Source organism: Ascaphus truei, unplaced genomic scaffold (assembly GCF_040206685.1).
Source record: "Ascaphus truei isolate aAscTru1 unplaced genomic scaffold, aAscTru1.hap1 HAP1_SCAFFOLD_366, whole genome shotgun sequence".
NCBI classification, from domain to species: Eukaryota; Metazoa; Chordata; class Amphibia; order Anura; family Ascaphidae; genus Ascaphus; species Ascaphus truei.
The window spans coordinates 1-22,791 of NW_027456683.1; the positions used below are offsets into that span (position 1 = coordinate 1).

The following is a 22,791-nucleotide window of genomic DNA, read 5'->3' on the forward strand; positions in this document are numbered from 1 at the left end:
CTCCCCCTCCCCCCAGCACCTCGAACACAGCCTCCCCCTCCCCCCCAGCACCTCGCACACCTCCCCCTCCCCCCAGCACCTCGCACACCTCCCCCTCCCCCCCAGCACCTCGCACACCTCCCCCTCCCCCCCCAGCACCTCGCACACCTCCCCCTCCCCCCAGCACCTCGCACACCTCCCCCTCCCCCCCAGCACACCTCCCCCTCCCCCCCAGCACACCTCCCTCCCCCAGCACCTCGCACCTCCTCCCCCCCCCAGCACCTCGCACACCTCCCCCTCCCCCCCAGCACCTCGCACACCTCCCCCTCCAGCACCTCGCACACCTCCCCCTCCCCCCAGCACCTCGCACACCTCCCCCTCCCCCCAGCACCTCGCACACCTCCCCCTCCCCCCAGCACCTCGCACACCTCCCCCTCCCCCCCAGCACCTCGCACACCTCCCCCTCCCCCCAGCACCTCGCACACTCCCCCTCCCCCCAGCACCTCGCACACCTCCCCCTCCCCCCCAGCACACCTCCCCCTCCCCCCCAGCACACCTCCCTCCCCCCCAGCACTTCGCACACCTCCCCCTCCCCCCAGCACCTCGCACACCTCCCCCTCCCCCCCAGCCACACCTCCCTCCCCCCCAGCACTTCGCACACCTCCCCCTCCCCCCAGCACTTCGCACACCTCCCTCCCCCCAGCACTTCCCACACCTCCCTCCCCCCAGCACTTCAGACACCTCCCTCCCCCCAGCACCTCGCACACACCCCCCCAGCACCTCGCACACACCCCCTCCAGCACCTCGCACACACCCCCCCCAGCACCTCGCACACACCCCCCCAGCACCTCGCACACACCCCCCCCAGCACCTCGCACACACCCCCCCAGCACCTCGCACACACCCCCCCCAGCACCTCGCACACACCCCCCCCACCTCGCACACACCCCCCCCAGCACCTCGCACACACCCCCCCCAGCACCTCACACACCCCCCCCAGCACCTCGCACACACCCCCCCCAGCACCTCGCACACACCCCCCCCAGCACCTCGCACACACCCCCCCAGCACCTCGCACACACCCCCCCCAGCACCTCGCACACACCCCCCCCAGCACCTCGCACACACCCCCCCCAGCACCTCGCACACACCCCCCCCAGCACCTCGCACACACCCCCCCCAGCACCTCGCACACACCCCCCCCAGCACCTCGCACACACCCCCCCCAGCACCTCGCACACACCCCCCCCAGCACCTCGCACACACCCCCCCCAGCACCTCGCACACACCCCCCCCAGCACCTCGCACCCACCCCCCCAGCACCTCGCACACACCCCCCCAGCACCTCGCACACACCCCCCCCAGCACCTCGCACACACCCCCCCCAGCACCTCGCACACACCCCCCCCAGCACCTCGCACACACCCCCCCCAGCACCTCGCACACACCCCCCCCAGCACCTCGCACACACCCCCCCCAGCACCTCGCACACACCCCCCCCAGCACCTCGCACCACCCCCCCCAGCACCTCGCCCCACCCCCCCAGCACCTCGCACACACCCCCCCCAGCACCTCGCACACACCCCCCCCAGCACCTCGCACACACCCCCCCCAGCACCTCGCACACACCCCCCCCAGCACCTCGCACACACCCCCCCAGCACCTCGCACACACCCCCCCAGCACCTCGCACACACCCCCCCCAGCACCTCGCACACACCCCCCCCAGCACCTCGCACACACCCCCCCAGCACCTCGCACACACCCCCCCCAGCACCTCGCACACACCCCCCCCAGCACCTCGCACACACCCCCCCCAGCACCTCGCACACACCCCCCCCAGCACCTCGCACACACCCCCCCCAGCACCTCGCACACACCCCCCCCAGCACCTCGCACACACCCCCCCCAGCACCTCGCACACACCCCCCCCCAGCACCTCGCACACACCCCCCCCAGCACCTCGCACACACCCCCCCAGCACCCCTCGCACACACCCCCCCCAGCACCTCGCACACCCCCCCCCCAGCACCTCGCACACACCCCCCCCAGCACCTCGCACACACCCCCCCAGCACCTCGCACACCCCCCCCCCAGCACCTCGCACACACCCCCCCCAGCACCTCGCACACACCCCCCCCAGCACCTCGCACACACCCCCCCAGCACCTCGCACACACCCCCCCAGCACCTCGCACACAACTCACCCCCCCCTCGCACACAACTCACCCCCCCCTCACACACAACTCACCCCCCCCCTCACACACAACTCACCCCCCCCCTCACACACAACTCACCCCCCCCCTCACACACAACTCACCCCCCCCCTCACACACAACTCACCCCCCCCCTCGCACACCTCCCCCCCCTCGCACACCTCCCCCCCCAGCACCTCGCCCCCCCCAGCACCTCGCACACCTCCCCCCCCCGCACACCTCCCCCCCCCGCACACCTCCCCCCCCAGCACCTCGCACACCTCCCCCCCCCGCACACCTCCCCCCCAGCACCTCGCACACCTCCCCCCCCCGCACACCTCCCCCCCAGCACCTCGCACACCTCCCCCCCCGCACACCTCCCCCCAGCACCTCACACACCTCCCCCCCAGCACCTCACACACCTCCCCCCCAGCACCTCACACACCTCCCCCCCCTCGCACACCTCCCCCCCCCTCGCACACCTCCCCCCCCCTCGCACACCTCCCCCCCCCTCGCACACCTCCCCCCACCAGCACCTCGCACCTCCCACCTCCCACCAGCACCTCGCACCTCGCACACCTCCCCCCTCATTACCTCAGCCCTTCCCTGGACCTGACACCTGCTCCCACATCTCTCATATAAGGTGTGTTTCCATTAATTAATGAGCAGCAGCTGTTTGTCACCAGCAGGTGTGTGTGTGTGTGTGTGTGTGTGTGTGTGTGTGTGTGTGTGTGTGTGTGTGTGTGTGTGTGTGTGTGTGTGTGTGTGTGTGTGTGTGTGTGTGTGTGTGTGTGTGTGTGTGTGTGTGTCTGTGTGTGTGTGTGTGTGTGTCTCTGTGTGTGTGTGTCTCTCTGTGTGTGTGTGTGTGCCGCACACACTGCGGAGCCGGCACTATCAGAGAGACGTCTGTGTGCTGCACACGCTGCGGAGCCGGCACTATCAGAGAGACGCCTGTGTGCTGCACACACTGCGGAGCCGGCACTATCAGAGAGACGCCTGTGTGCCGCACACACTGCGGAGCCGGCACTATCAGAGAGACGCCTGTGTGCCGCACACACTGCGGAGCCGGCACTATCAGAGAGACGCCTGTGTGCCGCACACACTGCGGAGCCGGCACTATCAGAGAGACGCCTGTGTGCCGCACACACTGCGGAGCCGGCACTATCAGAGAGACGCCTGTGTGCCGCACACACTGCGGAGCCGGCACTATCAGAGAGACGCCTGTGTGCTGCACACACTGCGGAGCCGGCACTCTCAGAGAGACGCCTGTGTGCTGCACACGCTGCGGAGCCGGCACTATCAGAGAGACGCCTGCGTGCTGCACACGCTGCGGAGCGGGCACTATCAGAGAGACGCCTGTGTGCTGCACACGCTGCGGAGCCGGCACTATCAGAGAGACGCCTGCGTGCACACACTGCGGAGCCGGCACTATCAGAGAGACGCCTGCGTGCTGCACACACTGCGGAGCCGGCACTATGCCTGTGTGCTGCACACACTGCGGAGCCGGCACTATCAGAGAGACGCCTGTGTGCTGCACACACTGCGGAGCCGGCACTATCAGAGAGACGCCTGTGTGCTGCACACACTGCGGAGCCGGCACTATCAGAGAGACGCCTGTGTGCTGCACACACTGCGGAGCCGGCACTATCAGAGAGACGCCTGCGTGCTGCACACACTGTGGAGCCGGCACTATCAGAGAGACGCCTGTGTGCTGCACACACTGCGGAGCCGGCACTATCAGAGAGACGCCTGCGTGCTGCACACGCTGCGGAGCCGGCACTATCAGAGAGACGCCTGCGTGCTGCACACGCTGCGGAGCCGGCACTATCAGAGAGACGCCTGTGTGCTGCACACGCTGCGGAGCCGGCACTATCAGAGAGACGCCTGTGTGCTGCACACACTGCGGAGCCGGCACTATCAGAGAGACGCCTGTGTGCTGCATACGCTGCGGAGCCGGCACTATCAGAGAGACGCCTGGGTGCTGCACATGCTGCGGAGCCGGCACTATCATAGAGACACCTGTGTGCACACACTGCGGAGCCGGCACTCTCAGAGAGACGCCTGTGTGCTGCACACGCTGCGGAGCCGGCACTATCAGAGAGACGCCTGTGTGCTGCACACACTGCGGAGCCGGCACTATCAGAGAGACGCCTGCGTGCACACACTGCGGAGCCGGCACTATCAGAGAGACGCCTGCGTGCACACACTGCGGAGCCGGCACTCTCAGAGAGACGCCTGTGTGCTGCACACGCTGCGGAGCCGGCACTATCAGAGAGACGCCTGCGTGCTGCACACGCTGCGGAGCGGGCACTATCAGAGAGACGCCTGTGTGCTGCACACGCTGCGGAGCCGGCACTATCAGAGAGACGCCTGCGTGCACACACTGCAGAGCCGGCACTATCAGAGAGACGCCTGTGTGCTGCACACACTGCGGAGCCGGCACTATCAGAGAGACGCCTGCGTGCACACACTGCGGAGCCGGCACTATCAGAGAGACGCCTGCGTGCACACACTGCGGAGCCGGCACTATCAGAGAGACGCCTGCGTGCTGCACACACTGCGGAGCCGGCACTATGCCTGTGTGCTGCACACACTGCGGAGCCGGCACTATCAGAGAGACGCCTGTGTGCTGCACACGCTGCGGAGCCGGCACTATCAGAGAGACGCCTGTGTGCTGCATACGCTGCGGAGCGGGCACTATCAGAGAGACGCCTGTGTGCTGCACACACTGCGGAGCCGGCACTATCAGAGAGACACCTGTGTGCTGCACACACTGCGGAGCCGGCACTATCAGAGAGACGCCTGTGTGCTGCACACGCTGCGGAGCCGGCACTATCAGAGAGACGCCTGTGTGCTGCATACGCTGCGGAGCGGGCACTATCAGAGAGACGCCTGTGTGCCGCACACACTGCGGAGCCGGCACTATCAGAGAGACGCCTGTGTGCTGCACACGCTGCGGAGCCGGCACTATCAGAGAGACGCCTGTGTGCTGCACACACTGCGGAGCCGGCACTATCAGAGAGACGCCTGTGTGCTGCACACGCTGCGGAGCCGACACTATCAGAGAGACGCCTGTGTGCTGCACACACTGCGGAGCCGGCACTATCAGAGACACCTGTGTGCTGCACACACTGCGGAGCGGGCACTATCAGAGAGACGCCTGTGTGCTGCACACACTGCGGAGCCGGCACTCTCAGAGAGACGCCTGTGTGCCGCACACACTGCGGAGCCGGCACTATCAGAGAGATGCCTGTGTGCTGCACACGCTGCGGAGCCGGCACTATCAGAGAGACGCCTGTGTGCTGCACACACTGCGGAGCCGGCACTATCAGAGAGACGCCTGTGTGCTGCACACGCTGCGGAGCCGGCACTATCAGAGAGACGTCTGTGTGCTGCACACACTGCGGAGCCGGCACTATCAGAGAGCAGCCTGTGTGCTGCACACACCGCGGAGCCGGCACTATCAGAGAGACGTCTGTGTGCTGCACACACTGCGGAGCCGGCACTATCAGAGAGACGCCTGTGTGCTGCACACACTGCGGAGCCGGCACTATCAGAGACACCTGTGTGCTGCACACACTGCGGAGCGGGCACTATCAGAGAGACGCCTGTGTGCTGCACACACTGCGGAGCCGGCACTATCAGAGAGACGCCTGTGTGCTGCACACACTGCGGAGCCGGCACTATCAGAGAGACGCCTGTGTGCACACACTGCGGAGCTCGCACTATCAGAGAGACGCCTGTATGCTGCACACGCTGCGGAGCCGGCACTATCAGAGAGACGCCTGTGTGCTGCACACGCTGCGGAGCCGGCACTATCAGAGAGACGCCTGTGTGCTGCATACGCTGCGGAGCGGGCACTATCAGAGAGACGCCTGTGTGCTGCACACACTGCGGAGCCGGCACTATCAGAGAGACACCTGTGTGCTGCACACACTGCGGAGCCGGCACTATCAGAGAGACGCCTGTGTGCTGCACACGCTGCGGAGCCGGCACTATCAGAGAGACGCCTGTGTGCTGCATACGCTGCGGAGCGGGCACTATCAGAGAGACGCCTGTGTGCCGCACACACTGCGGAGCCGGCACTATCAGAGAGACGCCTGTGTGCTGCACACGCTGCGGAGCCGGCACTATCAGAGAGACGCCTGTGTGCTGCACACACTGCGGAGCCGGCACTATCAGAGAGACGCCTGTGTGCTGCACACGCTGCGGAGCCGACACTATCAGAGAGACGCCTGTGTGCTGCACACACTGCGGAGCCGGCACTATCAGAGACACCTGTGTGCTGCACACACTGCGGAGCGGGCACTATCAGAGAGACGCCTGTGTGCTGCACACACTGCGGAGCCGGCACTCTCAGAGAGACGCCTGTGTGCCGCACACACTGCGGAGCCGGCACTATCAGAGAGATGCCTGTGTGCTGCACACGCTGCGGAGCCGGCACTATCAGAGAGACGCCTGTGTGCTGCACACGCTGCGGAGCCGGCACTATCAGAGAGACGCCTGTGTGCTGCACACGCTGCGGAGCCGGCACTATCAGAGAGACGTCTGTGTGCTGCACACACTGCGGAGCCGGCACTATCAGAGAGCAGCCTGTGTGCTGCACACACCGCGGAGCCGGCACTATCAGAGAGACGTCTGTGTGCTGCACACACTGCGGAGCCGGCACTATCAGAGAGACGCCTGTGTGCTGCACACACTGCGGAGCCGGCACTATCAGAGACACCTGTGTGCTGCACACACTGCGGAGCGGGCACTATCAGAGAGACGCCTGTGTGCTGCACACACTGCGGAGCCGGCACTATCAGAGAGACGCCTGTGTGCTGCACACACTGCGGAGCCGGCACTATCAGAGAGACGCCTGTGTGCACACACTGCGGAGCTCGCACTATCAGAGAGACGCCTGTATGCTGCACACGCTGCGGAGCCGGCACTATCAGAGAGACGCCTGTGTGCACACGCTGCGGAGCCGGCACTATCAGAGAGACGCTTGCGTGCTGCACACTGCGGAGCCGGCACTATCAGAGAGACGCCTGTGTGCTGCATACGCTGCGGAGCCGGCACTATCAGAGAGACGCCTGTGTGCTGCATACGCTGCGGAGCTGGCACTATCAGAGAGACGCCTTTGTGCTGCATACGCTGCGGAGCCGGCACTATCAGAGAGACGCCTGTGTGCTGCACACACTGCGGAGCCGGCACTATCAGAGAGACGCCTGTGTGCTGCATACGCTGCGGAGCCGACACTATCAGAGAGACGCCTGTGTGCTGCACACGCTGCGGAGCCGGCACTATCAGAGAGACGCCTGCGTGCTGCACACACTGCGGAGCCGGCACTATCAGAGAGACGCCTGTGTGCTGCACACGCTGCGGAGCCGGCACTATCAGAGAGACGCCTGTGTGCTGCACACACTGCGGAGCCGGCACTATCAGAGAGACGCCTGTGTGCTGCACACACTGCGGAGCCGGCACTATCAGAGAGACGCCTGTGTGCACACACTGCGGAGCCGGCACTATCAGAGAGACGCCTGTGTGCTGCACACACTGCGGAGCCGGCACTATCAGAGAGACGCCTGTGTGCTGCACACTGCGGAGCCGGCACTATCAGAGAGACGCCTGTGTGCTGCACACACTGCGGAGCCGGCACTATCAGAGAGACGCCTGTGTGCTGCACACACTGCGGAGCCGGCACTATCAGAGAGACGCTTGCGTGCTGCACACTGCGGAGCCGGCACTATCAGAGAGACGCCTGTGTGCTGCACACACTGCGGAGCCGGCACTATCAGAGAGACGCCTGCGTGCACACACTGCGGAGCCGGCACTATCAGAGAGACGCCTGTGTGCACACACTGCGGAGCCGGCACTATCAGAGAGACGCCTGTGTGCTGCACACATTGCGGAGCCGGCACTATCATAAAGACGCCTGTGTGCACACACTGCGGAGCCGGCACTATCAGAGAGACGCCTGTGTGCTGCACACTGCGGAGCCGGCACTATCAGAGAGACGCCTGTGTGCTGCACACTGCGGAGCCGGCACTATCAGAGAGACGCCTGTGTGCTGCACACACTGCGGAGCCGGCACTATCAGAGAGACGCTTGCGTGCTGCACACATTGCGGAGCCGGCACTATCAGAGAGACGCCTGTGTGCTGCACACACTGCGGAGCCGGCACTATCAGAGAGACGCCTGCGTGCACACACTGCGGAGCCGGCACTATCAGAGAGACGCCTGTGTGCACACACTGCGGAACCGGCACTATCAGAGAGACGCCTGTGTGCCGCACACACCGCGGAGCCGGCACTATCAGAGAGACGCCTGCGTGCTGCACACGCTGCGGAGCCGGCACTATCAGAGAGACGCCTGCGTGCTGCACACACTGCGGAGCCGGCACTATCAGAGAGACGCCTGCGTGCTGCACACTGCGGAGCCGGCACTATCAGAGAGACGCCTGTGTGCTGCACACGCTGCGGAGCCGGCACTATCAGAGAGACGCCTGCGTGCTGCACACACTGCGGAGCCGGCACTATCAGAGAGACGCCTGTGTGCTGCACACACTGCGGAGCCGGCACTATCAGAGAGACGCCTGCGTGCTGCACACTGCGGAGCCGGCACTATCAGAGAGACGCCTGTGTGCTGCACACGCTGCGGAGCCGGCACTATCAGAGAGACGCCTGCGTGCTGCACACACTGCGGAGCCGGCACTATCAGAGAGACGCCTGTGTGCTGCACACTGCGGAGCCGGCACTATCAGAGAGACGCCTGTGTGCTGCACACGCTGCGGAGCCGGCACTATCAGAGAGACGCCTGCGTGCTGCACACGCTGCGGAGCCGGCACTATCATAGAGACACCTGTGTGCACACACTGCGGAGCCGGCACTATCAGAGAGACGCCTGTGTGCTGCACACACTGCGGAGCCGGCACTATCAGAGAGACGCCTGTGTGCTGCACACACTGCGGAGCCGGCACTATCAGAGAGACGCCTGTGTGCTGCACACACTGCGGAGCCGGCACTATCAGAGAGACGCCTGTGTGCTGCACACACTGCGGAGCCGGCACTATCAGAGAGACGCCTGTGTGCTGCACACTGCGGAGCCGGCACTATCAGAGAGACGCCTGCGTGCTGCACACACTGCGGAGCCGGCACTATCAGAGAGACGCCTGTGTGCTGCACACACTGCGGAGCCGGCACTATCAGAGAGACGCCTGCGTGCTGCACATGCTGCGGAGCCGGCACTATCAGAGAGACGCCTGTGTGCTGCACACACTGCGGTGCCGGCTCTATCAGAGAGACGCCTGTGTGCACACACTGCGGAGCCGGCACTATCAGAGAGACGCCTGTGTGCTGCACACACTGCGGAGCCGGCACTATCAGAGAGACGCCTGTGTGCTGCACACTGCGGAGCCGGCACTATCAGAGAGACGCTTGCGTGCTGCACACTGCGGAGCCGGCACTATCAGAGAGACGCCTGTGTGCTGCACACACTGCGGAGCCGGCACTATCAGAGAGACGCCTGTGTGCTGCACACGCTGCGGAGCCGGCACTATCAGAGAGACGCCTGTGTGCTGCACACGCTGCGGAGCCGGCACTATCAGAGAGACGCCTGCGTGCTGCACACACTGCGGAGCCGGCACTATCAGAGAGACGCCTGTGTGCTGCACACACTGCGGAGCCGGCACTATCAGAGAGACGCCTGTGTGCTGCACACACTGCGGAGCCGGCACTATCAGAGAGACGCCTGTGTGCTGCACACGCCGCAGAGCCGGCACTATCAGAGAGACGCCTGTGTGCTGCACACATTGCGGAGCCGGCACTATCAGAGAGACGCCTGTGTGCTGCACACACTGCGGAGCCGGCACTATCAGAGAGACGCCTGTGTGCTGCACACACTGCGGAGCCGGCACTATCAGAGAGACGCCTGTGTGCACACACTGCGGAGCCGGCACTATCAGAGAGACGCCTGTGTGCTGCACACGCTGCGGAGCCGGCACTATCAGAGAGACGCCTGCGTGCTGCACACACTGCGGAGCCGGCACTATCAGAGAGACGCCTGTGTGCTGCACACACTGCGGAGCCGGCACTATCAGAGAGACGCCTGTGTGCTGCACACACTGCGGAGCCGGCACTATCAGAGAGACGCCTGTGTGCTGCACACACTGCGGAGCCGGCACTATCAGAGAGACGCCTGTGTGCTGCACACGCCGCAGAGCCGGCACTATCAGAGAGACGCCTGTGTGCTGCACACATTGCGGAGCCGGCACTATCAGAGAGACGCCTGTGTGCACACACTGCGGAGCCGGCACTATCAGAGAGACGCCTGTGTGCTGCACACACTGCGGAGCCGGCACTATCAGAGAGACGCCTGTGTGCTGCACACACTGCGGAGCCGGCACTATCAGAGAGACGCCTGTGTGCTGCACACACTGCGGAGCCGGCACTATCAGAGAGACGCCTGTGTGCTGCACACACTGCGGAGCCGGCACTATCAGAGAGACGCCTGTGTGCACACACTGCGGAGCCGGCACTATCAGAGAGACGCCTGTGGTGTGCCGCACACACTGCGGAGCCGGCACTATCAGAGAGACGCCTGTGTGCCGCACACACCGCGGAGCCGGCACTATCAGAGAGACGCCTGTGTGCTGCACACGCTGCGGAGCCGGCACTATCAGAGAGACGCCTGTGTGCTGCACACACTGCGGAGCCGGCACTATCAGAGAGACGCCTGTGTGCTGCACACACTGCGGAGCCGGCACTATCAGAGAGACGCCTGTGTGCTGCACACACTGCGGAGCCGGCACTATCAGAGAGACGCCTGTGTGCTGCACACACTGCGGAGCCGGCACTATCAGAGAGACGCCTGTGTGCTGCACACACTGCGGAGCCGGCACTATCAGAGAGACGCCTGTGTGGGGGGGGTCTGTACAGGAATAGCAGAGTGCTTTAGGGCAGGATGGAGATGTAGTGTGTGTGTGTGTGTGTGTGTGTGTGTGTGTGTGTGTGTGTGTGTGTGTGTGCGCGTGCGCGTGTGTGTGTGTGCGCTTTAGGGCAGGATGGAGATGTAGTGTGTGTGTGTGTGTGTGTGTGTGTTTTAGGGCAGGATGGAGATGTAGTATGTGTGTGTGTGTGCGTGTGTGTGTGTGCTTTAGGGCAGGATGGAGATGTAGTGTGTGTGTGTGTGTGTGTGTGTGTGTGTGTGTGTGTGTGTGTGTGTGTGTGTGTGTGTGTGTGTGTGTGTGTGTTTGTGTGACTGATAGATAATTGCTCAGTGACTTAGATTTAATTACACACTGTGCTTCAGAATACATGTTTACAAAGGGTGCACCCCAGGGACTGGGGCAAAGAGAGCCACTTATCAACATCACACCAACAGGGGGAAGGGAGAGGAGGGGGAGGGAGAGAATGGAGGGAGAGCAGGAAGGGGGAAGGGAGAGGAGGGGGAGGGAGAGGAGGAAGGGAGAGCAGGAAGGGGGAAGAGAGGAGGAAGGGGGAGGGGAGGAAAGGAGAGGAGGAAGGGAGAGGGGAGGAAGGGGGAGGAAGGGATGGGAGGAAGAGAGGAGGAAGGGGGAAGGAGAGCAGGAAGGGGGAAGGGAGGGGAGGAAGGGAGGAGGGAGAGCAGGAAGAGGGAGGGAGAGCAGGAAGGAGAAAGGGAGAGATGGAAGGGAGGAGGGCTAGGAGGAAGGAGGAGGAGGGATATGGGGAAGGGAGAGGGGGAAGGGGGAAGGGAGAGGAGGAAGGGGGAAGGGAGAGGAAAGAAGGAGGAAGGGGGAAGGGAGAGGAAAGAAGGGGGAAGGGAGAGGAAGGAAGGGGGAATGGAGAGGAAGGAAGGGGGAAGGGGGAAGGGAGAGAAAGGAAGAGGAGGAAGGGGAATGGGAAAGGAGGAAGGGAGAAGAAGAAGAGGAAAAGGAGAGGAGGAGGGGAGAAGAGGAAGAGGAAAGGGAGAGAAGAAGAGGAAAGAGAGAGGAGGTAGGGAAAGGGAGAGGAGGAAGGGGGAAGGGAGAGGAGGAAGGGGGAAAGGGAGTGGAGGAAGGGGGAAAGGAGAAGGGGAAAGGGAGAGGAGGAAGGGGAAAGGGAGAGGAGGAAAGGGAAATGGAGAGGAGGAAGGGGAAAGGGAGAGGAGGAAGGGGAAAGGGAGAGGAGGAAGGGGAAAGGGAGAGGAGGAAGGGGGAAGGGAGATGAGGAAGGGGGAAGGGAGAGGAGGAAGGGGGAAGGGAGAGGAGGGAGGAGGAAGGGGAAGGGAAAGGAGGAAGGGGGAAGGGAGGGAAGGAAGGGGAAAGGGAGAGGAGGAAGGGGAAAGGGAGAGGAGGAAGGGGAAAGGGAGAGGAGGAAGGGGAAAGGGAGAGAAGGAAGGGGAAAGGGAGAGGAGGAAGGGGAAAGGGAGAGAAGGAAGAGGAAAGGGAGAAGAGGAGAGAAGGAAGTGGAAAGGGAGAGGAGGAAAAGGAAATGGAGAGGAGGATGGGGAAAGGGAGTTCGGGAAGGAGGAAGGGAGAGGAGGAAGGGGAAAGGGAGAGGAGGAAGGGAAAGGCAGAGGAGGAAGGGGAAATGCAGAGGAGGAAGAGGAAAGGGAGAGGAAGAAGATGAAAGGGAGAGGAGGACGGGAGAAGAGGAGAGGAGGAAGGGAGAAAAGTAGAGGAGGAAGGGGAAAGGGAGAGGAGGAAGGGGAAGGGGAGAGGAGGAAGGGGAAGGGGAGAGGAGGAAGGGGAAGGGGAGAGGAGGAAGGGGAAGGGGAGAGGAAACAGGCTCCCAAGTCTCCTGGGGATTGGTGAAAGGAATTCTCCATTTTGGCAAGTTTGGGACGAAAGCGTCGGAGAAGTGTTCGACGCTGGTAAGTATAGAAACAGGATGTGGGGGGCTTGTGAGACTTATAGGGGCTCTGCTTGGTGGAAGTAAGATAGGGATTTTCACCAGACGATGGTGGTGCTGAAGACGTGGCAGTGGTATGTGATGCCACGGACATCATCGTCCTTTCGAGGGGAGGCGGGCAGCCCCGGCACTCAGGGCAGTCTGTCGCAGGGCGTAGGGGAGTGTGTTGGCAATGCAACGTGGCACAGTGTAAGTGGGGCCACAGCTGCCGTCTACAGCAGGAGTTCAGTGTTTGTGGGGAGCAGTCACCCCTCCAGTACGTGCTTCCAGGAAGGGAAGGCAGGTATTAGGCGGGGAGCAGTCACCCCTCCAGTACGTGCTTCCAGGAAGGAAAGGCAGGTATTAGGCGGGGGGCAGTCACCCCTCCAGTACGTGCTTCCAGGAAGGGAAGGCAGGTATTAGGCGGGGAGCAGTCACCCCTCCAGTACGTGCTTCAAGGAAGGGAAGGCAGGTATTAGACGGGGGGCAGTCACCCCTCCAGTACGTGCATCAAGGAAGGGAAGGCAGGTATTAGGCGGGGGCAGTCACCCCTCCAGTACGTACTTCAAGGAAGGGAAGGCAGGTATTAGGCGGGGAGCAGTCACCCCTCCAGTACGTGCTTCAAGGAAGGGAAGGCAGGTATTAGGCGGGGAGCAGTCACCCCTCCAGTACGTGCTTCCAGGAAGGGAAGGCAGGTATTAGGCCGGGAGCAGTCATCCCTCCAGTACGTGCTTCAAGGAAGGGAAGGCAGGTATTAGGCGGGGAGCAGTCACCCCTCCAGTACGTGCTTCAAGGAAGGGAAGGCAGGTATTAGGCGGGGAGCAGTCACCCCTCCAGTACGTGCTTCCAGGAAGGGAAGGCAGGTATTAGGCGGGGAGCAGTCATCCCTCCAGTACGTGCTTCAAGGAAGGGAAGGCAGGTATTAGACGGGGGGCAGTCACCCCTCCAGTACGTGCTTCAAGGAAGGGAAGGCAGGTATTAGGCGGGGAGCAGTCACCCCTCCAGTACGTGCTTCAAGTAAGGGAAGGCAGGTATTAGGCGGGGAGCAATCACCCCTCCAGTACGTGCTTCAAGTAAGGGAAGGCAGGTATTAGGTGGGGGGCAGTCACTCCTCCAGTAGGTGCTTCAAGGAAGGGAAGGCAGGTATTAGGCGGGGAGCAGTCACCCCTCCAGTACGTGCTTCAAGGAAGGGAAGGCAGGTATTAGGTGGGGGGCAGTCACCCCTCCAGTACGTGCTTCAAGGAAGGGAAGGCAGGTATTAGACGGGGGGCAGTCACCCCTCCAGTACGTGCTTCAAGGAAGGGAAGGCAGATATTAGGCGGGGGGCAGTCACCCCTCCAGTACGTGCTTCCAGGAAGGGAAGGCAGGTATTAGGCGGGGAGCAGTCACCCCTCCAGTACGTGCTTCAAGGAAGGGAAGGCAGGTATTAGGTGGGGGGCAGTCACCCCTCCAGTACGTGCTTCAAGGAAGGGAAGGCAGGTATTAGGCGGGGGGCAGTCACCCCTCCAGTACGTGCTTCAAGGAAGGGAAGGCAGGTATTAGGCGGGGGGCAGTCACCCCTCCAGTACGTGCTTCCAGGAAGGGAAGGCAGGTATTAGGCGGGGGGCAGTCACCCCTCCGGTACGTGCTTCAAGGAAGGAAAGGCAGGTATTAGGCGGGGGCAGTCACCCCTCCAGTACGTGCTTCCAGGAAGGGAAGGCAGGTATTAGGTGGGGAGCAGTCACCCCTCCAGTACGTGCTTCCAGGAAGGGAAGGCAGGTATTAGGTGGGGAGCAGTCACCCCTCCAGTACGTGCTTCCAGGAAGGGAAGGCAGGTATTAGGTGGGGAGCAGTCACCCCTCCAGTACGTGCTTCAAGGAAGGGAAGGCAGGTATTAGGTGGGGAGCAGTCACCCCTCCAGTACGTGCTTCAAGGAAGGGAAGGCAGGTATTAGGTGGGGAGCAATCACTGAGGCTTGAGCAAAGAGGAAGGGCTCTGGTGAGCGTAGAAAGGATAGAGGCGTGGCTCGCTCGCTGCCCCAATAGGGTATCGGCGAGTATTATTATAGAAGGCTGTAAGGAGGGTTCTGGGATCCCCCAAGAGGAGGTGGGAGTGCCTCCGTGTAGAGGGAACCTTAGATCGCAGTAGGTGCACCTGGAGGTGATTAGGGTAAAGCTGAGGAAGGAGGTGGGGTGACAGGGCCATTCCAATGTACCCCAGTTGTAGGTATTGTGTTGTATTGTATGTCTTTATTTATATAGCGCCATTAATGTACATAGCGCTTCACAGTAGTAATACATGTGGTAATCAAATAAATAACAGATCATGGGAATAAATGCTTTAGACATAAACGTAACATTAAGGAAGAGGAGTCCCTGCCCCGAGGAGCTTACAGTCTAATTGGTAGGTAGGGAGAACGTACAGAGACAGTAGGAGGGAATTCTGGTAAGTGCGTCTGCAGGGGGCCAAGCTTTATGTATCATGTGTTCAGAATATCCACAGTTCTATTCACATGCTTCTTTAAGCAAGTGTGTCTTAAGGTGTGTCTTAAAGGTGGATGGAGAGGGTGCTAGTCGGTTACTGAGGGAAGGGCATTCCAGAGGTGTGGGGCAGTCAGTGAAAAAGGTTTAAGGCGGGAGAGGGCTTTAGATACAAAGGGGGTAGAAAGAAGACATCCTTGAGCAGAACGCAAGAGTCTGGATGGTGCATAACGAGAAATTAGGGCTGAGATGTAAGGAGGGGCAGAGGAGGGTATAGTGAGATGTAAGGAGGGGCAGAGGAGGGTATAGTGAGATGTAAGGAGGGGCAGAAGAGTGTAAAGCTTTAAAAGTGAGGAGAAGAATGGAGTGTGAGATGCGGGATTTGATCGGAAGCCAGGAGAGGGATTTCAGGAGGGGAGACGCTGAGACAGATCTCGGAAAGAGTAGAGTGATTCTGGCAGCAGCATTTAGGATAGATTGTAGGGGAGACAGGTGAGAGGTAGGAAGGCCGGACAGCAGGAGGTTACAGTAATCAAGACGGGAGAGAATGAGGGCCTGAGTCAGTTTTAGCAGTCGAGCAACAGAGGAAAGGGCGTATCTTAGTTATATTGCGGAGGAAAAAGCGACAGGTTTTAGAAATGTTTTGAATGTGAGGGGCGAATGTGAGAGAGGAGTCGAGTGTGACCCCTAGGCAGCGTGCTTGGGCTACTGGGTGAATGATCGTAGTTCCAACAGTAATATGGAAGGAGGTAGTGGGGCCAGGTTTGGGAGGAAGTGTGAGGAGCTCTGTTTTAGCCATGTTGAGTTTAAGGCGGCGGAGGGCCATCCAGGATGATATACAGAGGCGGCACATTTTATTTGAGTGCGGCTAGCTCCGCAAGCCTGGGAATGCCCCGGCATGCTAGCCGCACTCCCGCGTCATCGGGTGCCTGCGCCCCCTGCACGCGCGTCCAGGGCTCCCCGAGGGAGCCCTGGTGTCCCGCGATGTGGGGGACGGCGGCAGGGGGTTCCGGGGGACCCGGCGGACTGGCGAGCGGAGGGAGAAAGCCCCGATCGGAGGGCGCTCCTCCGCGGCTTCGGCGCGCGCCGGGCACATCCCGGCGCGCGCCTGGTTACTGCTGCGGCCGAGACCGGGCAAATGCTCAAATAAACTCGGCCGCAGCAGTAGCAGTGAGACATTCAGAAACTTTGGTTTGTATAGCAGGTGTAAGGTCGGGTGTTGAGAAATATATTTGTGTGTCGTCAGCATAGAGGTGATAATTAAACCCAAAAGATGTTATTAGGTCACCTAGAGAGAGTGTGTACAGAGAAAAGAGAAGAGGTCCCAGGACAGAGCCCTGGGGTACCCCCACAGAGAGATCAATAGAGGAGGAGGAGGTGTTAGCAGAAGAGACACTGAAAGTACGATGGGAGAGGTAGGATGAGATCCAGGATAGAGCTTTGTTCCGAATACCAAGAGTATGGAGAATGTGAAGGAGAAGAGGGTGGTCCACGGTGTCAAATGCTGCAGAGAGGTCGAGTAATATGAGCAGAGTGTAATGACATCTGTCTTTGGCAGCATGGAGGTCGTCAGTTATTTTAGTGAGGGCTGTTTCCGTGGAGTGAGCAGTGCGGAAGCCAGATTGTAGAGGGTCTAGAAGAGAATAGGTGTTGAGAAAATGGAGCAAGCGAGCGAATACAAGACGTTCAAGGAGTTTAGAGGCAAAAGGCAGGAGGGAGACAGGTCGATAGTTAGAAAGACAGGTAGGGTCAAGCTTGCTGTTTTTGAGTAATGGTATGACTGTTGCATGTTTGAAGGAGGATTGAAAGGTTCCAGAGCAGAGGGAGGAGTTAAAAATGTGTGTGAGCGTAGGGATTATAGTAGGAGCAAGAGGTTTTAGGAGATGGGAGGGAATGGGGTCAAGAGGGCAAGTGGTAGAGGGAGAAGAGGCGATCAACAGTGACACATCCTCCTGTGAGACAGTGGAAAAAGAGTCAAGGAAGGCAGGAGGAGAGTTAGAATGAGGTGTAGGATGGGAGGAAGAAACAGAGGGGATGTTCTGCCGTATGGATTCCACCTTTTCCTTAAAATAGTCAGCAAAGTCCTGAGCGGAGATGGAGGAAGGAGAGGCAGCTGAGGGTGGTTTGAGTAGAGCATCAAAGACAGAGAACAGTCGGCGTGGGTTAGACTTGTGCATGTTGATTAGTGCAGAAAAGTAGGCTTGTTTAGCTTGTGAGGGCAGAGATGAAACAGGACAGCATAAATTTGTAGTGAAGGAAGTCTGCGAGAGTGTGAGATTTCCTCCAGAGGCGTTCAGAGGAACGAGTGGAGGAACGCAGCATGCGCGTGTGGGAATTTAGCCAGGGTCTGGGGTTAGAAGGGCGAGGGCGGCAGAGAGAAAGCGGGGCATGTAGATCAAGAGAGGAGGACAAGACAGAGGTTCCGGGTGTAGGACTGGCACAGGATCAGGGTAAAGGTGCCAGTCCTACACCCAGCACAGAATAACTGTGGCCCCCGGGTGTTGGTGTGAATAATGTGTGGCCCCCGACTGTTGGCGGGAATAACTGTGTGGCCCCAGGGTGTTGGCGGGAATAACTGTGTGGCACCCGGGTGTTGATTGGAATAACTGGGTGGCCCCCTGGTTGTTGGTGGGAATAACTGTGTGGCCCCCGAGTGTTGATTGGAATAACTCTGTGGCCCCTGGGGTTCCCGGGTGTTGATGGGAATAACTGTGTGGCCCCCGGATGTTGATTGGAATAACTGTGTGGCCCCCGGGGCCCCTGGTGTTGATGGGAATAACTGGATGGCCCCCAGGTGTTGGTATGAATAACTGGGTGGCCCCCGGGGCCCCCAGGTGTTGTTGGGAATAACTGGATGGCCCCCGGGTGTTGGTATGAATAACTGGGTGGCCCCCGGGTGTTGATGGAAATAACTGGATGGCCCCCGGGGCCCCCAGGTGTTGGTATGAATAACTGTGTGGCCCCCGGTGTTCATGGAGCTGATTTAAATTAATTGAATCGAAGGAGAACACGTTATTAAATCCAAATTAATAACAATTGCATGACATCCATCTTTATAACTTAATAGCCTAACCGCAAACGTTAGGAGGGGGTTAATTTAAAGGGCAATACTGCCGTGATCAGAAAACAACCTGACCCTAAACTAACCCTCTGCCACACCTCTCTAGGAAAAGCAAGTACTTCTTGAGATTGTTACATACTAATGTCCTGATCGTGTGATTATTAACAACAATTCTTCGTATTGTGTCGCATCATCGCTTTGACTGTGGATTCATGGTGTTTATTTTCAGATTACATCGTCTTATATTATGTGTGTAACACGTCTCATTCAAACTATAATGACTGCTTGGATTAATACAATCCAAATGTTCTACATACGATACAACACGTGCTATCGTTTGCACTAATGTGGCTTATTTAGCTGCCTATATAAAGGCTACAAGCAAACACTTACCTTCAAGGGTGAAATGATTGTCATTGCGAATCGAGGTTTGATAGAGTTTTTTGTGAGGAGGAAGAAGAGGAGGAGGGAGATTCTATTACAATTAAGGATGAGGAGAGAGGGGAGAGAGATAGAGAGAGAGAGGAGAGAGGGAGCTACATTGGCGCCCCGATATTTCCCAGCAAGATGCTCCCTAGAGGGGTTAAGTGAGACCGAGGTGATCAGCCGATATATATTGAGCTCAGCGGCTATCTTGGAACTCGATGACAAGTAACGAGAAGATTTAGAGCCAACAACAGACAGGAGTCGTGCAGTACCTGGCCTTGTTAAAATGCTGAGCTCATTACATTTCCTTGCTTCTGGGTCATTTCAGACAACTGTGGGCATAGTAGGTGGGGTCTCGCAGTCGGCATTCTCTCGGGTCCTTAGCCAGTTTCTATGTGCAGTTTCTACATAAAGCTTGGCCCCCTGCAGAAGCACTTACCAAAATGTCCTCCTACTGTATCTGTACGTTCCTCCTACATACCTATTAGATTGTATGCTCCTCGGAGCAGGGACTCCTCTTCCTAAATGTTACGTTTGTCTAAAGAACTTATTGCCATGACCTGTTATTTATATTATTTGTTATTTACAGTATATGATAACCACGTATATTACTACTGTGAAGCGCTACGTACATTTATGGCGCTATACAAATAAAGACATACAATGCAATGTGCACTGAGTACACGCGCTAGGGATTGTATACATTTTCCTAGCGAGCAGACAGATGGCAGGCACTGAAGATGGCATTTTATAATGTAGCAGGGCTACCCAATGTGTTGGGTGCTATAGATTGCACACATGTTGCGTTGACCCCGCTACGTGAAGAGGAGAGGGATTTCCGTAACAGGAAACATTACCACTCGCTCAATGTGCAGGTCGTATGTGACGCGCACATGAAAATTCTGAGTGTGGCAGCCCAATTCCCAGGTGCCTGCCACTATTCCCATATCCTGCAGAACTCATCAGTCTTCCGCGCATTTGAGGTGGGGGACTTCGAGGACGGTTGGCTATTGGGTCAGTCAATGTTATACAAACTGCACTTATATCTAAATTTCATGTAGAGGTTAATGTTTCATTATGTTTTGCTAATATATAATGTAACGACAAATTATTTGTTGCATTTGCAATTTGTTATGTTACATTCCAAATATATAATCCATGTTATGCAGCTTTAAATAGTCTTCAATTATTAATCACACAACAACAGGGAATTAGTGGCCAATACACACAGTCATTGCTTCCACATTTCAGGATTAATACTATAGCCATATATAGAAGTACATGCACACTGCTAGTAGACACTTTATTAGGTGACACTGGTTTAACAGCTAATTTGTACACTTTATTTTTGTTTTGTTTTTTATAATATATTGAAGTCTCACTACACTTGTTTATTTATGTAAGGGCTCTCACCCATGCACGATCTTGCAGGTCCCATGAGGCATCCAGCTGTCTTTTTCCACTCCAGGACAGGTCTGATGCCTGGGGCCCGCCCCCCCCCCCCCCCGGACATCTGACGTCATCGCGTCACGTCGTGAGGGCACGCTGATGTCACCGGGGGAGCCTCAGCTGCCAGTGAAGGGGCTGCTCCCTGAATATCCAGCATCCTGAAGGACCGCCATCTTTGCCTGTTACAGGCAGCAGGGAGGCTGTCTCTTCATGGAAGCCCGAGCTCCTCCCCTTGTGACGCATGACGTCATCACGACACGTCGCGCTGGCGCTCTGACGTCACTTTGGGGGCGTTGACATCCAGGAGCAGGGTAGCTGCTGATCGTGGAGGGGTGAGTACCCATTTGTGTATAAATAGTGGTCTGTTTAGTATGTTCTGTAGCCCTCTCCTTGATAAAGGCAATCTATTGCCGAAACGTTGGACCTTTGGTGGCACAATAAATTGCATCTTTAGAAAGATCGTGTGCCTGCTTCCATTTCCTTGCTTAATACTATAGCCACCAGTGGTGTCATTTTATGTATTTAATGTTCAACGGATGTCGTGATTACAGTATGTCTAAGCTAATTATTCAAGAATAATGTATTGTAATGGCAAATGTGTGGTATATTCTTCACTCTGTTTCATGTACTAGGACATGGCAAGAGGCAATATTTGGAATATATGTTACATATTAGCTTAACATTCATGTGTTTTAACTCTCTTATAGGCGACACAGAATATGGACCGGCCTTGGCTCCTGACCCCACTGGGTAATACTCAAACCCCTGCAGAGGAACGATATAATGCGGGACACGTCTCCACGTTTGGTGATTGAGAGGACATTTGGACTGTTGAAAAGTCGCTTCAGATGTCTTGATAGATCTGGTGGGGCTCTACAGTATTTGCCACAGAAGGTTGGCGACATAGTGATTTGTTGTTGCATTCTGCACAACATTGCACTACTTCACAATCTTCAAGGCAACATACGGGGGGATATGAAGGAGGATCCTTCTGTGCGCCCTGCAGTGGTTAGGGAGCATATAGCCAGTGGGGCGGAGACCCGCCGGACTTTAATCGACAATTATTTCACATGTAAGATTTTCATTTACATATAAAATAATCTAGACTAATCTCGTGATGTGTCATATTTCATGGTGTGAACCTAATCATAGGATCCTGCTCTCTCGAAATTCGAGTGCACATTTTGTACTAAATTAGCACAAGTTCATCTGACAACGGTATGAGTGTTTAACACATTTGTCCTTCTCATACAATGCTGAATGTTGTGCATTAAGCTAACAGATATTGGTGCAGTGATGAATATTAATACAATGCATAATATTTATACTTAGCAACTACTGTACATTAAAACATATGTAATGTTTTTTTACATTTACAATTCACTATAACAATTATATACTTAAATACAATTATTTATGAGGAGTTGTGATAGCAAATAGTTCAACAAATGTGATTGTTCCCATTCATTACTTCATTGTATCATTGACACTAAATTAACAATTACAACATACATTATTTTACTATGCCTGCAGGAGTAAGAGCTGCTGACAAGAGGATATCTTATATCAGTAACCTGATATGTGTCCCTAACACCAGTTACATTAGCTGTATGGCAACTTGACACACGGCAATAGTCATATTTCATGTCAATGCTTCATACAATTACTCATGTTGAAGTCTGATGAATACATCACATTTCTACAAGGACATCATTTTACTGTTTCTTCACACAACGCAGTAAAACCTTATTCGTAGGATTTATCTGGCTCATGTAAAGGGTCATGAACATGATCTATCTTAATAATGGCACACCGATACAAGGCATATAGTGTCACATGTTATTGTCATTTTCCCAACCGTTAACTTTTTTCTTGTAGAAATTTTTTTATGATGTTAACACATTTAATCTATCTCAAATTTAGAACATTGTGAATATAAGAATTGCTTTGACATATAACAAAATGTATCATGTACAGTATACTGTGTGTCATAGCACGAGTGACAACGTTCTGCAGCAAAGCGTCAAAATCATGTTGACAGCATGTGTAGAGTATGTAAAAGGTGTAAGTTGTTGTGTGTTTGGATACTTCCATTCACATGATCTTCTGTCTGTGAAAGAAGTGGATATGTAATGTTACTTATAAATGTGCACGTTTCCTAAAACATTTCAGCTGCAATGACACACACATCATACGCGTTATTGTATTGTAACAGTTGGCTAGTACACGTTAACGTTTGTGTATAGAAATATTTTGTGACATCTTACAAATATTTGTTTTCCAATTGATTTTTTATTGGGCATGATTACGTTATCTAACAACTATATATGAATTGTTAACGAGTGAAAATGCACAAACCGGCTGAACCACAGACATTTCTTGTGCTACA

General features: G+C 57.2%; 1 long non-coding RNA gene across 1 annotated transcript; it reads left to right on the top strand.

Moving 5' to 3' along the window:
• Positions 1 to 12,869: 12,869 nt before the first annotated feature.
• LOC142483765 (uncharacterized) lies at positions 12,870 to 21,541 on the top strand. Its single transcript, XR_012797472.1, has 3 exons — positions 12,870 to 12,990; positions 20,385 to 20,734; positions 21,110 to 21,541. It is a non-coding gene; the product is annotated as an uncharacterized LOC142483765 (long non-coding RNA).
• The last annotated feature ends 1,250 nt before the right edge of the window (positions 21,542 to 22,791 follow it).